The sequence below is a fragment of the Terrapene carolina genome, unplaced genomic scaffold (assembly GCF_002925995.2).
Source record: "Terrapene carolina triunguis isolate 2854851 unplaced genomic scaffold, T_m_triunguis-2.0 Scaffold951, whole genome shotgun sequence".
Lineage (NCBI taxonomy): Eukaryota > Metazoa > Chordata > Testudines > Emydidae > Terrapene > Terrapene triunguis.
Window position 1 is genome coordinate 1,588,679 of NW_020665302.1, and position 13,779 is coordinate 1,602,457.

Sequence of the window (13,779 nt, forward strand, 5' to 3'; positions counted from 1 at the left end):
TATGTATGCAGTCATTGGGAAGTGAACTATCTTCAGTTCAACAGATTAATCATTAATATTTGGAGGATTTTCTTGCCAGGCTGTATTAGGAGGAGAACATCACCAGACAGATATTTAAATTGTTTTATTTAACTAAAACAACAACGTTAAGTATTCTGGATTTTTTCTTCAACAGCAAACATAATATTTTAACAAAAAAGCATATGTCCCTCGCTTCTCACATTTACCTCCAGACTTCTTCTCCTTGTCCAGATCTATTCCGCCCCAACAATCTTCTATTCATTGAACTTTTTGAAACTTTTCCCTTTTAAAGAGAGGTAAGGGATTGACTCTGTGTACACAAATTTGCAGAGGGACAATAGAGTTGAGGTCTGTTATTTCTCACCTCTATATATTATTTATTTATTTAAAAACATTTTTGCTGTTAACCAGCATGTTACCTCTGGAGACACAAATCCACAGTTTGAGAACTGCAAAACTAAGCATCTCTGATGGTATCTTCTAGACTGAGCATTGAGTCCCATTGGGTAGATAGAAAGATTAACCTAATAATCTGCAGAAGCCTGTGGAACCCCATAAGATTGGGTCCCTAATCCATGAATTATTAGAACTCATTTACAAAACTTTTCTTAAACATTACATGAATATATTGTCTCATACTATAGAATTAGAATTTATAATCCCTATTCCATGATGAGCTATAATATATCTTCATTAAAACTATCTTTAGATAGGTTTTCCCCTCAAAAATCCGATTTAAATTTAAAAAAATCCGATTTTTTCATTTTTTTTTTAAAGTCATTGATTTTTATCCCCCATGACAGCGGGGCAATGTGGGGGGAAGGATTGGTCCCCAGCTGGAGCGAGGCAGGGGCCAGAGGCAAGAGCACAGTGGGGCATGGGGGCGGGGGAAGGATTGGTCCCCAGCTGGAGCGAGGCAGGCCAGAGGCAAGAGCACAGCGGGGCATGGGGGGGGGGGAGAATTGGTCCCCAGCTGGAGCGAGGCAGGGGCCAGAGGCAAGAGCACAGTGGGGCGGGAGCTAGGGTTGGTCCCTGGAGCAAGGGAGGGGCCAGGGGTAAACTGCAAGCGCAGCAGAGCTGGGCAGGGGATAAACAGGATCCATCCCCCCCGCCCACCTAGAGTGGGTACCTACCTTCTCCCTGGTTCTACACCTCCTGGTGAAGACACCGCGGTAAGTAGATCTAAGTACGTCGACTTCAGCTCCGCTATTCATGTAGCTGAAGTTGCGTATCTCAGGGCACGTCTTCACTACCCGCCGGATCGGCGGGTAGCAATCGATCTATTGGGGATTGACTTATCGCGTCTAGTGAAGACGCGATAAAATTGATCCCTGATCGCTCTGCCGTCGACTCCGGAAATCCACTGCGGCAAGAGGCGGAAGCGGAGTCGACGGCGGCGCGGCAGCGGTCGACTCGCCGCCGTCCTCACAGCCAGGTAAGTCGACCTAAAATACGCAACTTCAGCTACGCTATTCACGTAGCTGAAGTTGCGTATCTTAGGTCGACACCCCCCCCCACCCCCGTAGCGTAGACCTAGCCTCAGCTCGACCCTGCGCCGTAGTGGAGACAAGCCCTTAGGTCGACTTCATTTTGTAGTGTAAAATTGCCCTACAGGAAGGCTCTCAGTATTCCAGGCAGGTACCATGTTAGAAATTCAATGCTGTGTTCTCCTCTTCTCTACTTGCACAGCCTGGCCCTCGGTACCACGCACGACTTTCAGCCTGGCTGGTCGTGTGGTTTGCCTGTGGCCCAGGAAAGCAGGGGAATCGCTCCATTTTCTGAACTGCTGTGTTGATGACATTGAGCCGCTGGGATCCAGCCTGCTGGGCGACTATTGCGTATTCCATCACCGAGGCATTTAGACCTAACTCCTGTTGAGACACACATTATGTAACGGTGGGAGCATAGACGGTTCTCTGCTCCACAGCTCTTCACTCATGCCATTCTTTGGGTGACCAGACAGCTAATGTGAAAAATCGGGGCAGGGGGTAATAGGAGCCTACATAAGAAAAACCCCAAAATCGGGACTGTCCCAATAAAACAGGGACATCTGGTCACCCTATAACAAAATTGCACACGGGGGCAGGGGGAGGGGGGGTTCCACTCAAGGTCTGATTCAGTTTCATAAAAGGGAGTAGAAATACTGCTCTTTAAAATGCCTTATTTTTCCTTGAGTATTTTGTCACAAGAAGTGTTAGCCCAGAGCTTGGAAAGGTGAGAGATTCCTCGGTCTGCTGTCCCTAAAGCAGGACCTGAGCGCTGTTGCAGCTAAACGAAGTGTAAAGAGAAATTAAGTGTTGGCACCTAAATGCCCAGCTTTGCTGGTCTCTGGGGCAGCCCTTAGTCCTTTCTGATCTACCTTCAGTAAATGCATTTGTGTAGACGCCTCATACGCAGACACTACGGAATAGCAGAGCTAAACAGGGGACTATTGGGAATACACCCAAAACACCCAGTCATTTTTAGGACAGCTAATTTTAAAAGCAAACTACTGCACTTGACAGTTCATTTAGTGACAACACTTAATCTGAGCACTGTCCTGGTCTTTCTATTTTCCCACCAGAGGATTTTAATGTCATTCTACTGTAAAGGCTGTTGAATGTAATTCTTTGGAACAATATATTGTGTGATCTCTCTTCTCCTACACAGTAATAAAACTTGGATTCAGGAGTTTTAAAATGCATCATGCTCAAGTGTCGTCATTTACTCCACGGGGCTGCCCCTGGGGCTTGGGAAATGCTCTGTGTGAAGCTGGAGGCATGGGGGGCAGTGGGCACCCCCAGGGCAGTTGGAGATGAGCTTCTGGGGGGGCTCTGGGGATTACTGTGGGGATTGGGAGCTGATGAGAGTTTGAGGAGAATGTCACTGAAGTAGCCAGGAACGTTGGATCCCCAGGTTTCTCTTTCAAGCTAGGGGGTGTCTCAGCCATTGAAGGGATGTGCTGGGAGGTGGCACAGAGGTAGCAAGCCCCAGTGTAGCTGCACTGGCATGTACGTAGTGCCAGCCCTGGCAGATGGTTCCCTTGTGCTAATTCAACCAGGTCTTTCAGGGTAACCAGCTCCGTTTTCCCTACACTGAACAACGACCATGTGCCGGGTTCAAGGAGCTTTGGGAGCCATTTGCTAAGTAGCAGGCTGCCTGGGCCCTCTGAATCCTGTCCTTGTTCCCATCATTTGCCCTGTCCTTGCTCCTTAAGTGGTGGTGAATGGGAAGTGGAGGAGGCCCCGGGCACTGGTGAGTGGGGCAGCAGGGCCAGGCAAAGGCCCCTGGGAGTCAGATGGGGCCAGGTGATGGCAAACAGGGGGGAGTCAGTGAGACAGTTTTCCTGGTTGCTGCCTGGGTTATGGAAGCGTTTGAGAGCCCTGATCTAGAGGCTGTTCCAACCACAGTCGGGGAGAGCTGCAGGCCTTTGCTGAGGGGTGCCAAGGCGTAGCTGGCCTGGGAGAGCCGGCAGGGATGGGGCCTCAGGAAGGAAAAGGCCACAGCCCTGCAGGGACCAGCCTTGACCAGCTTGGGCTGAACAGGTGCCTAGGACTCCAGCCCAGCCTGTATCCCTGCTGCAGTGCACCGCCTGCCCCCATGACAGGGCCTGAGACCCAGGAGGAGGATTTCCCAGACATCCAGTGACTCCGCCCCCTCTAGCAGCAGGGGCAGGGCGCCTTGTGGCTAAGGCTCTTGCCTGACATTATAGATCTGTCTCCCCTTTGCAGGCAGATAGCTCTGCTCTCTGCCCCCACCCCTACTTCTCTCAGGAGCCCTCCTGGTGCCCTGCGCCTCACCCTGGACACCTGGCATTTCCCACTCCTGCCACTGCACAACCCCACGAACTTGGCAGCTTGAGGCTGAGCCTCTGGGCTGTTTCCTTAGCCTCTTAGGTCTCCAGTCTTAAGAGCCGCTGCCTCTGTGCAGTCGGCCAGGTCAGGTCCCATCTGGTGCCTGCTCCAGCCAAGGTCCTGCTTGGGCAGAGAGATAGGATTGGCCTCTCCCTCAGCACATGTGCTTTCTCTTCTACCTTGCAGGGTCCCACAGTCACAACTGCGATCGGAGTCCATGGGGCCTTTGCCAGACGGGCTCCCCCCTGGATGTCTGGCTCTGCGGCCCCCTTCTAAGGGACACATGAACACTGTTGTTTTGAAGGTGTTTGCATGGCCACCGGCCCTTCATTTACTACCTGCCTCTGCCCCCGTGTACTGGAGGATCCCTGACTCGGGTGGGGATATGTTTGGTTTGTTTGAATTCAAACTGGGGTTTCTTGAATGAGACATTGCATGTTAATCAGATTTTGTTAGTGCCTCCCCTCTAGTGCTTTTTGATTTACACCATTGGTACATTAAGTTCCTGCTTATATTTATAATATAATATAATATAATATATGGAGATATACCTATCTCATAGAACTGGAAGGGACCTTGAAAGGTCATTGAGTCCAGCCCCCTGCCTTCACTAGCAGGACCAAGTACTGATTTTGCCCCAGATCCCCTCAAGGATTGAGCTCACAACCCTGGGTTTAGCAGGCCAATGCACAAACCACTGAGCTATCCCTGTATTGGCCAACACATAATTAACAGTGGTATAACCAGAGGCCATCGTTTAAAGCATAAGCTCAGATAAAATGCTGATAGACATGGCATCAGAATCTAGAGACAAGACAATCAAACAAGACTTCACCTTCAGACTTAACTGCATTTCCTGACTGAAGAGTGCCTGAGAAATTGCCAGCTCTACACTCCTTTCTTCCTTCCATTTTCTTCCTCTAGGACCTTACTTTCCTGCCACTTCTCACAGTTTGTGGAAGTCAGCTTTTTTGAAGTCCATTTGTCCTTATTCTGCTGCTCTCACTCCTTCCTTTCCTTGGAATCGTGAAATCTATCATTTCCTGATCACATTCACTTCAATTGTCTTCCACCTTCAGATTTACAACCAATTCCTCCCTGTTGGTCAGAGTCAGGTTTAAAATAGCTGTCCCCCTGGTGACTTCCTCCACTTTCTGAAACAAAGTGATCCTCAATACCTTCCAAGAGCTTACTGGGCATTTTGCGTTTTTTCATATTACTTTTCCAACAGATGTCTGGGTAGTTCAAGTCCCGCATCACGGCCAGGTCTTGTGTTTTGGATATTTGTTCTAGAAACGACTCATCCATCTCCCCTTCCTGATTTGGTGGTGTACAGTAGACCCCCATCATATCACCCTATTGTCTCCCTTTTATCTTTACCCAGAGACTTTCAGCTGGTGTGCCTCTCACTTGCTCTGGACCTCAGAACACACGTATATATTCTTGATATATAATGCAACCCCTCCTCCCTTTTTACCCCGCCGGTCCTTCCTGAACGAGCTATATCCCTCTATAGCAATATTCCAGACATGAAATTTATCCAAGCAAGCCTCTGTGATGCCAATTAAGTCATAATTTAGCTTATGGACTAATACTTCCAGTTCTTCCTTATTTATTCCAAATACTCCTTGCATTTGTGCATAAACATCTAAGATATTGAACAGATTTCCCCACTTGTTCCTCCGATGACCCTATTCTAATTTTCCATATCCGACCCCCCCCCCCCCCAACATCTAGCCCTCTGTTAAGGTCACCTTTTTTATGTTTATCTTTGGACTTTTGTCACATGCCCCCCTTGAACCTAGTTTAAAGCCCTCCTCACTAGGTTGGTGAAAATGCTCCCCCCTCTTGGTCAGGTGGGTCGTCCTTCCTTACTCATCGGACCTGCTCACTGTGTGTATCAGAGTCAGATCTGCTGACTGGAGTGACAAAAATATTTTCCCTACGTTTTACTCCTTTTAGCAGAGCCCAGGGCTGGGAAAGAAGGAGACTAATTCTGCTGTGGCTTATGCATCAGCAACAGAACTATTAACTAAGCACAGATCACAGCAGTGTTATTGCTGATGATGATGCCCAAACGAGAACGAGCCCAATGTGATTCTCTGACCTCAAGGCTGTTACTCAGGAAAAGTCTTTTTCCTCGTGAAACTAGCTTATTTGAGCCAGTCAGTGAAGCAGCAGATATGAGCAGTGATCGTGTCCCATTACCAACAGGAATTGTTTCAGGGAAATTCCATGGCCTGTTATACAGGAGGCCAGGCCCTTTCTGACCTTGGAATCGATGCCATTTTGCAGTTGCATCTGACAGCAGAACTGCACTTCGATGTTGTCACGGATCCACAGATGTGGTGCTCTCGCACAGCTCTGGAACAGTCCCCGGGAGGGCCCCCTTCAGTGTGTCAACCCCCTTAGGGCACACACTCTCGCCCCTTGGCTTCACCGCCTCCTGGGACCGAACTTTGGAGTCTTCAGCACCCCTGCTTCATGCCGTGAGCTCCCCTCAGCAAATCCACCTGGATTGGACACCCACAGGGAGCCATGCACCCCCAACTTCCTTAATCTGGAGTGACTCTCAGCTGGCGTTGTACGAACAGAAGGGTTTATCAGATGTCTAGAACACAGCATAGAACGTCCTCAGTTAATAGAGAATGAAAGGTTACAGCAAAGTCCATCTGGGTGAGTCCTGAGCCCAGAGCCCTCTCAGACCCCCCTCTTGAATCCCAGTCCAGAGAATTCTCTCCCACTTCTAGCAGCCCAACACTTAACAAGCCCATCTGATCCCTTCTCTGTCCTTTGTTCTTGTTCCAGGGCAAACCTCGTCACCTAGCCCTCCTCATTAGCCCTTTGTTCTCCAGCAGGTCACACCCAGCTGGCTTCCTGTGGAGAAGTCGCCCTCCATGGTCATTAGTTGCTAGGTACCAAACATCTGGGCAAGTGGAGTGGCCACATGGTCTTTTTCGAGCTCTCCATGGGCATGGGCTCCAGGCCCCAGTCAGCCAGGGGTCAGTCGCTGTATCTCTGGGTCGCTGCAAAGAGTAAACAACCTTTTCCCACCACCCAGTTAACCAGGCACCACATAGGGGAAACTGAGGCATGCACAAGTTCATACAAAACATTACAAAAATTTCCCACAGTCACAGATGTTACAGCACTGGTAGTTTCCCCAATGCCCAAGGAACGGAGTATAACAAGACAGATAATACCTGTTTGTAAAACCTCTGCTCTGGTTAAGGTTTGTGCCTTGGGCCTGTTGTATACATTGGGGCCCTGCTGTTGGTGGCTGGTTAGACTTGTAAGCTCCTTGGGCCAGGGACTTCATTTTCCTGCGTGTGGAGCCAGGGCTGAGCTCGGGGCAGCAGACCCTGAACAAACATGGGCTAGGCCCCTCCTGGGGGGGTTGATTCTTCCTCGCTGAGGCTGGGTCTATTCCCTGTCCCGGGCTGTGACTCGAACTGCAGGGGCTGGTGAGCCACGGTTTTACTCTGGTTTTTATGCAGGGCAGGATCCTACCCCACGGGCCTTAGGGTTCCCTGCAGAGCCCGGCAGTAGGTGCCATGGGCCGGACTGGTCCCCGGCGCTGTCCTGGGGGCTGGCTTGGCTCGGGGTGGGGGTGGGTTGGAAAAGAGAAGAGCCCCAGTAGGGGAGGGTCTGCAGTGCCCCGGCGGCCAGGCTGGGGGAGGCGCATCGGGGCTGAGGAGGACGGAGGGTCTCGGCCGGCGCCCGGGTCTCCCGTTTTGGGACGCTCCAGCCACCGGCCCACGTGGCTTCCCGCCGCCTCTTGTAAAAGTTTCCGCCTCGCGCCGTCGCTAGGCAGCGGCTACACACGCCCACCAATGAGAACGCGGAGGGGCCGCCGCGTCCCACGGTTGCTGCGCGACCCCGGCCGGGGCGTTCCAGAGTCGCTACGAAGCGCCTGGTCGGGTCCGGTCCCTGCGGAGCCGTTTGCCCCGGAGCCAGACCCCCTTCCCGGCAGGTGAGTCAGACCCTCCCCCACTGCAGGGGCTGGATCGGACCCAGGGCATCTGGGGCAAGAGCCCGGGCAGGGCCCCCCTCCCCGCACACCTAGGGAGCCCCTACCCTGGACCGGCCCCCTGGGATCACCCCCGCTCCAACACCGGAGCTTCTGTCCTGGGCCGGGCCCCCTGGGAGCACCCGACCCCGGGACCCGGAGACCCTGCCCTAGGCTAGGCCCCCTGAGAGCACCCACTGTCCTGGGACCTGGAGCCTTGATGGGGCCCCTCAGCTTGGTGACCTCACCCTGGGGAGCCCAGCACCCACATAATAGTCTGTGCTGCCCCATGTGAGATGGGGAGGGGACTGGTCCCAGTATGCAATGCTCCCTTGCCAGCCAAGCGACCTTCATTAGCGAGGGCAGCATGAACCTCTGGGTCTCTCTCTAGGAGCCCACTTCTCCCCAGCCAGCCCATAGCCTGGTGACCCCTCTGCCTGTGTGCAGAAGGGGTGTAACACGCCACTAAATTATCCCCCCCCCCCCATGCTGATACACCCACTGAGCTCTAGGGTAGATGGCACACCTGGTGCAGGGCCCGTTCCAGCTCTCATTCTGTCCCTCTTTCACCACCCATCCCTGCAGGACGCAAGCACCATTTACAGCCACACGAGTGTTCCCAGGTACCTGCTGAGGTGCCGGGATGGCTCCAGGTTGGGCAAAGCTTGGGTCGCCTGGCTCCATTACTCCCACGAGGGTTGTGGGTACCACACCACCCCTGCATGCGTGTGGTTGGCTGCTGCCCATGATGCCTGTGTGCAGATCTGCCTCTGGAATGCTATCCTCCATCCCATGCCCAGTGTATGCGAGGAAGGTACGGGCACTTGGGTTGAGCCTCTCTCAGCACGCTCACCAGGGGCAGGAGCTTTTGCATTGGCCTGGTTCTTAGCAGTTGCATGACCCCAGCCCCACTGCTGGGCAATTGGCCACTCAAGGGTGAAAGCAGAGCAGGAAATGTGGATTCTCCCTGTAGGGGCAGAAGCAACGGGATCGACGGTTGAACACCTTATGACAGGAGCAGGGGCTGTCAAGCATAGTCCACAAACAGATCTTTGGTTGTCCTCTCTCGCACATCCTTGGCCTTTTGCAGCAGGACTGGGAAGTGCTGCGTGATCACAGCACTGCTTACGGAGATCTTCAAATGTATTTGCTTTGGAACTGGCCCCTGGGCCAGCCTCTCCCCACAGCTCATCAGTTAGAACTTGGTGTATGTGCTGAACTGGAATGGTATCCCTCCTGAATACGGAGCCTACAGAGTGTAACTGGGGAGATTCGGATGATCTTAGAGCAAGTCTCATATGCTAAGAGGAGTCTGTTCCTGTCCTGAATGTTCCTCTGTCTGGGAGGTAGGGTGCCCAGATAGCAAGTGTGAGAAATCTGGAGCGGGGGTGGGGGCAATAGGGTCCTATATAAGACAAAGCCCCTGATATCGGGACATCTGGTCACTCTACTGGGAGGACAAAGGCAAATTGTACCTAATATTAAGAGTTCCCTGAAAACTGCAGGGTGACGAACAAAAGAGCAGAGACTGACTGGAGTCACTGGCGGGAAGGACAGAAATCTGCTCAGTAATGGAGGTGTCTGCTCAACATGTGCACTCCGAATTCCGAGCTCACTCCAATTAGCCCATAAGCCAGTGCCAAGGTAACAGCAACAGTTAATGGTCCCCAGCTCCCATCAGAGTCAGTTTCTAGGGATGAGACTGAGGGGGGGCGGAGTCTTTAATCCCCAGGGCCCTGGTTCAGATCCAGCCTAGGGCTGGCAGTAGCCAGTGCTGATACCATTCATGCCATATGGTGGGTCTCAGTCCAGCTCCTTGCTGTCCCCATCCCAGAAACCATCCATGCAATTGGCTCCTCTTGCTGGCAGCCTCAGCAGAGAGGCTGAGGGCTGGCTGGGCTCCTTGGGGACTGACTGAGCTCCCCACTCCCCTAGTCTGACTCGAGCGCAGGCTGATGCTCACTGGCAGAGCAAGTTGGTGGAGGTTTGCGTTGCTGCTGCTCAGACGCTGCCAGTTCTGCTCTTGGTGGGCTCCATCGCTGCCAGTGCAGCACGCTCCGCCAGCACGAGATTAGACATGCTGACTGCTAACGAGACTCCACAGAGCTCCGCATCTTCATGAGAGTGTAGCCCCCGGACGCGCCTCTCAGCTTCACTTCTGTGAGAGAAGCCAATCCTGCAGCATTTCCAACTCCCCTGCTACCTGACAGCGTAAGAACTCACTTGTCAGGCTGTCTGGAGTGGTTCATGACCGTGAGTGCCAACCTTGGGGCAGACTGACAGACTGGGTAGACTCCCCAAACTGGCTGTATGCTCTATAGTTAGATTTCACCAACCCACTAACAAGTACGAACTCCCAAAGCACTGTAACAGCCTTACCCCGGAGTCACAGACAGTCCCCATGGGCATTCCAGTCTGTCTTGCCACCCAGGCAAGCTGGACTTAGTGAGAGATGGTTGCTCTACACCAAAGGTCACAACATATTCAGGCTGCTTCCAGTCCAAGAGAGCAGCCGCTTACCCCAGGTCAACTGATACCTCAGATCTCACACTAAAGACAACGCGTGTAGACCATCCTATAGTAAACCATCTAAGGCTTTATTAACTAAGAAAAAACGAGAGTTGTCACAAAGTTAAAGCAGGTAACATAGACACACGAGTCTGTTGTTTCAAAAGGTGGCAGGTTGTAGTAATCCGTCAGTCCTGAATGTCTTTTACGGCCAACCCAAGTTACCCCTGGGGCGCTCTGCTTCTGTTTCGTAGCTCTGACCCTGTGAGAGTCCAAACAGCAAAAGCTGAAACATTTTCTTGTCAGCTTCCAGAATTCACGCTGATGGGACGAGTCCTTTTGCACGTAGCCTCTTCGTGCAGGGGCAATTAAAGTCTTTGTATTGTGTTTAGTTTTGATAGGCTTTCTTGATGGGCCGGAGACGATCCCTCCTGCCTGGGTTCACAGTGTCAGAGCAAACATTCTTTACAGTTACAAAGCAAAAACTTAAATATTACCTTCTAGCATGTGTTAAAGAAATGATCCGGGAGATTAATGCCTGCAGCAACTTACAAGCATTTCACAAAGTCTTAACACATTGTTGTAAGTCCAATACCCATCTTCATCATATTAACACGCAGGGGAACCAGACTGCTTTCCACCAATGAATTTGCCAGTGCTCAGCCGAGGCCTAAAGCCTCGGAACCTGGTCTGCCAGCGTCACATCTCTCAGTGGCCAGACTGGAGTGGCGGGAACACTCTCGGACTAAGATTCAGACTTTCTGATGCTTTTGGAACTTTGTGAGATTTGTGCAACACGTAGAGCGGGACGCTCAGACGCTCTGGGAGCAGAGTTAACTCTCGTGAACATCGCACCCGGGAGCCAGGAGACACAGCGCCAGGGCTGCCCCAGCCATAGGCCCGCAGGGCGTTACTGCACGTAAGGCCTGGTCGCCGGGGTCTCTCTTTTGGGGACATCAGGGGACAGTCCTCAGGTGGACACTGATCATTTGCTGTTAGCTGTCACCACACGCTTTCCATGGAATGTGCCTCGAACGAGAGAGTCTCGGAAGTGCAGGGTTGTGGCGCTGCCCTGAGCAAACAGATTGTGAGTGTTTGTGCATCCGCTGGTGATTAGCAGCTGCACAGGGTCACCTGAATCCACGTTTAGTGCACTTGTCTCGCACCTCTGAATGCTGGCACTAAGTGCATTGGAAGAGCTCAGTGCTGGGGGAGCGTCAGGCTGGAATAGTGGGGGCGGCTGTGAATTGGAATTGAGGGGCATTGGCAGAGGGGGGCGAGGAAGGGACACACCTCTGGGGGTGTGGCGGGAAGGGGCTGTGGGAAGGATTGAAGGACATTAGCAGGGAGAGGGACCCCCAGGTCTGAAGTAGTGTGCGGGAGGGGGCTGCAGGGTGGGAATTCAGGGCATCAGCAGAGCTGTGTGCGTGGGAGCTCAAATCTAACATAGCAGGGTGGCTGCAGGGCAGAACTGAGGAGCATCGGCAGAGCTGGGGGGGCAGGTCTGGAATATCAGGGGTCTGTTGGTTAGGTCTGAGGGGCACCAGGAGAGCTCTGGGGGGACTGTGGGTCAGGACTGAGGGGCACTGGCAGAGTTGGTGGGGGGGAGCCCAGGACTGGAAGAGCGGGGGGGGCTGTGGGTCAGGACTGAGAGGCACCAGGAGAGCTGTGTGGGTATAAATTCACTGACCCATCTCATTCCTGCTACCAAAATGAAGAGTTGTTACTGATCCCGGAGCCAGAACAGCGCTGGGCCGACCTGTGCAGGTGGGATCGGTGCAGGTCTGGGGATGTCAGTGGAGCTCTGCCCATTTACACAGTGGTATCTGGCCCTGGGTGTCTGCCCGTTTGGCGGTGCACCTGCCCCAGACCTGCCCCCTCGTAGGGCTCCCCAGCTCCCATGTGCTGGTTGGACATGGACAGTTATCGGCTCCATGTCCAGAGGCTACTGGCTCCCTCCTGGCCTGCGCTTTCCTCCCCAGTGCCCGTCAGTCGCCATTGCTAAAGGGATTACAGCTGCTGTGCTAACAGGGCCCCATAAGGCGTCCTGGCCAGCCCTCGATGACGGGCTGAGTCCACCTGCCCTGTGTGCGGTGCCCATTAGAAACCCTCCCCCAGCACTGCTTGTTTCTCAAACCCAGCCATGTGATGAGTTCTGCCACCCTGCTGCCTCCTGCTCCTTGGCATCTCTGCACAGGGGCCTGTTTGGGCAGCATGCCAGAGACACACGGTCACCAGGTTCTGCTCCCCTCACCCCTGGCCCACGGCACCACTGCTGAGTTAGCACCTAGCTCCAGGGATGCTTGAGTCTGGGTCGAAGCCTCTGCCAGGCTGAGATGCTGGATGAGCTGTGCTGTCAGGCAGGGCAGGTCTGGGCAGATCTCCCTGCCCAGCCACGTGTGCCCTGGACATACTGACACTGAGAAGCCTGTTGGCGTTCAGTGAGCGGGAACAGTCTGGGCTGGCAGGGCGGGGGAGAAGCTGGCACTGCGTGTGGAGGCCTCGTTCCCTGCCTAGCAGACAAGCTGTCTGCAGTGTCGCCAAATCTCAGTTTCACGATACGTGTGTTTTCCTTAAAGCCCCAGCTCCCAGAGTCAGGTGATGATGTGAAAATTTCATCTTTCATTTAAAGGCCTCAGTTTCTTGCCTTTCTGATGACAGAGAAAAAACTGAAAATGGCCGTAAAAGGCAAATAAACAGACATGCCCCTCCAAGCACACAATGTCTGTTGTAAATCAATCTCATAATTTGGGGGGCCGCTAGTGGAGACTCGCCCTTAGCTCTTACCAGTGTCGGGAGCTGTGACACACAAGTGAACAGTTCTGAGTCCATCCAGCAGAGGGCAGCGCTGCACAGTCCTTCTAGTTCAGTTTGCTATGGCCTAAGTGTTCAGAAGAGACCACTGATTTTTGGGGCCCAGCATGAGCCACCCCACACAGGCATGAGTTCCAGGAAGTGCTGAGCCTGCGCTCAGTGAAACTCCACCCCCCTTTGAGGTGTCTCTGGTTGAGCCCCCAATTGCTGGTTCCTCTTGAGAACTTAAGCCTACATTTGAATGATTTCCTCTGACGTTGCCACATGCTGCATGTGACCCTTTTCTGGCATCTGTGCCTCCGGTCTTGGGAAAGAGGCAGCTGGAATGTCCCAGGTCATAGCTGGGCGACCGGAGCCGTATCCGTACAGCCAGTCGTGGCTGTCACACTCAGGAGCTTCTGCACCAAACACAAGCATCTAACACGGGAGCTCGGGGAACTTCTGCAGGTGGGCGTTAGCAGCAGGCTGGCATGTGCCCTCAGGGACCAATAGAGGGCGACATGCCCACATGCACTAAGTCCGGTCACTGCAGAGCATCAGGCTGCTCTCAGCAGTGGCAGAAGTAGCTGCGTGAGCTGCGGCAGGAAGGTCCCC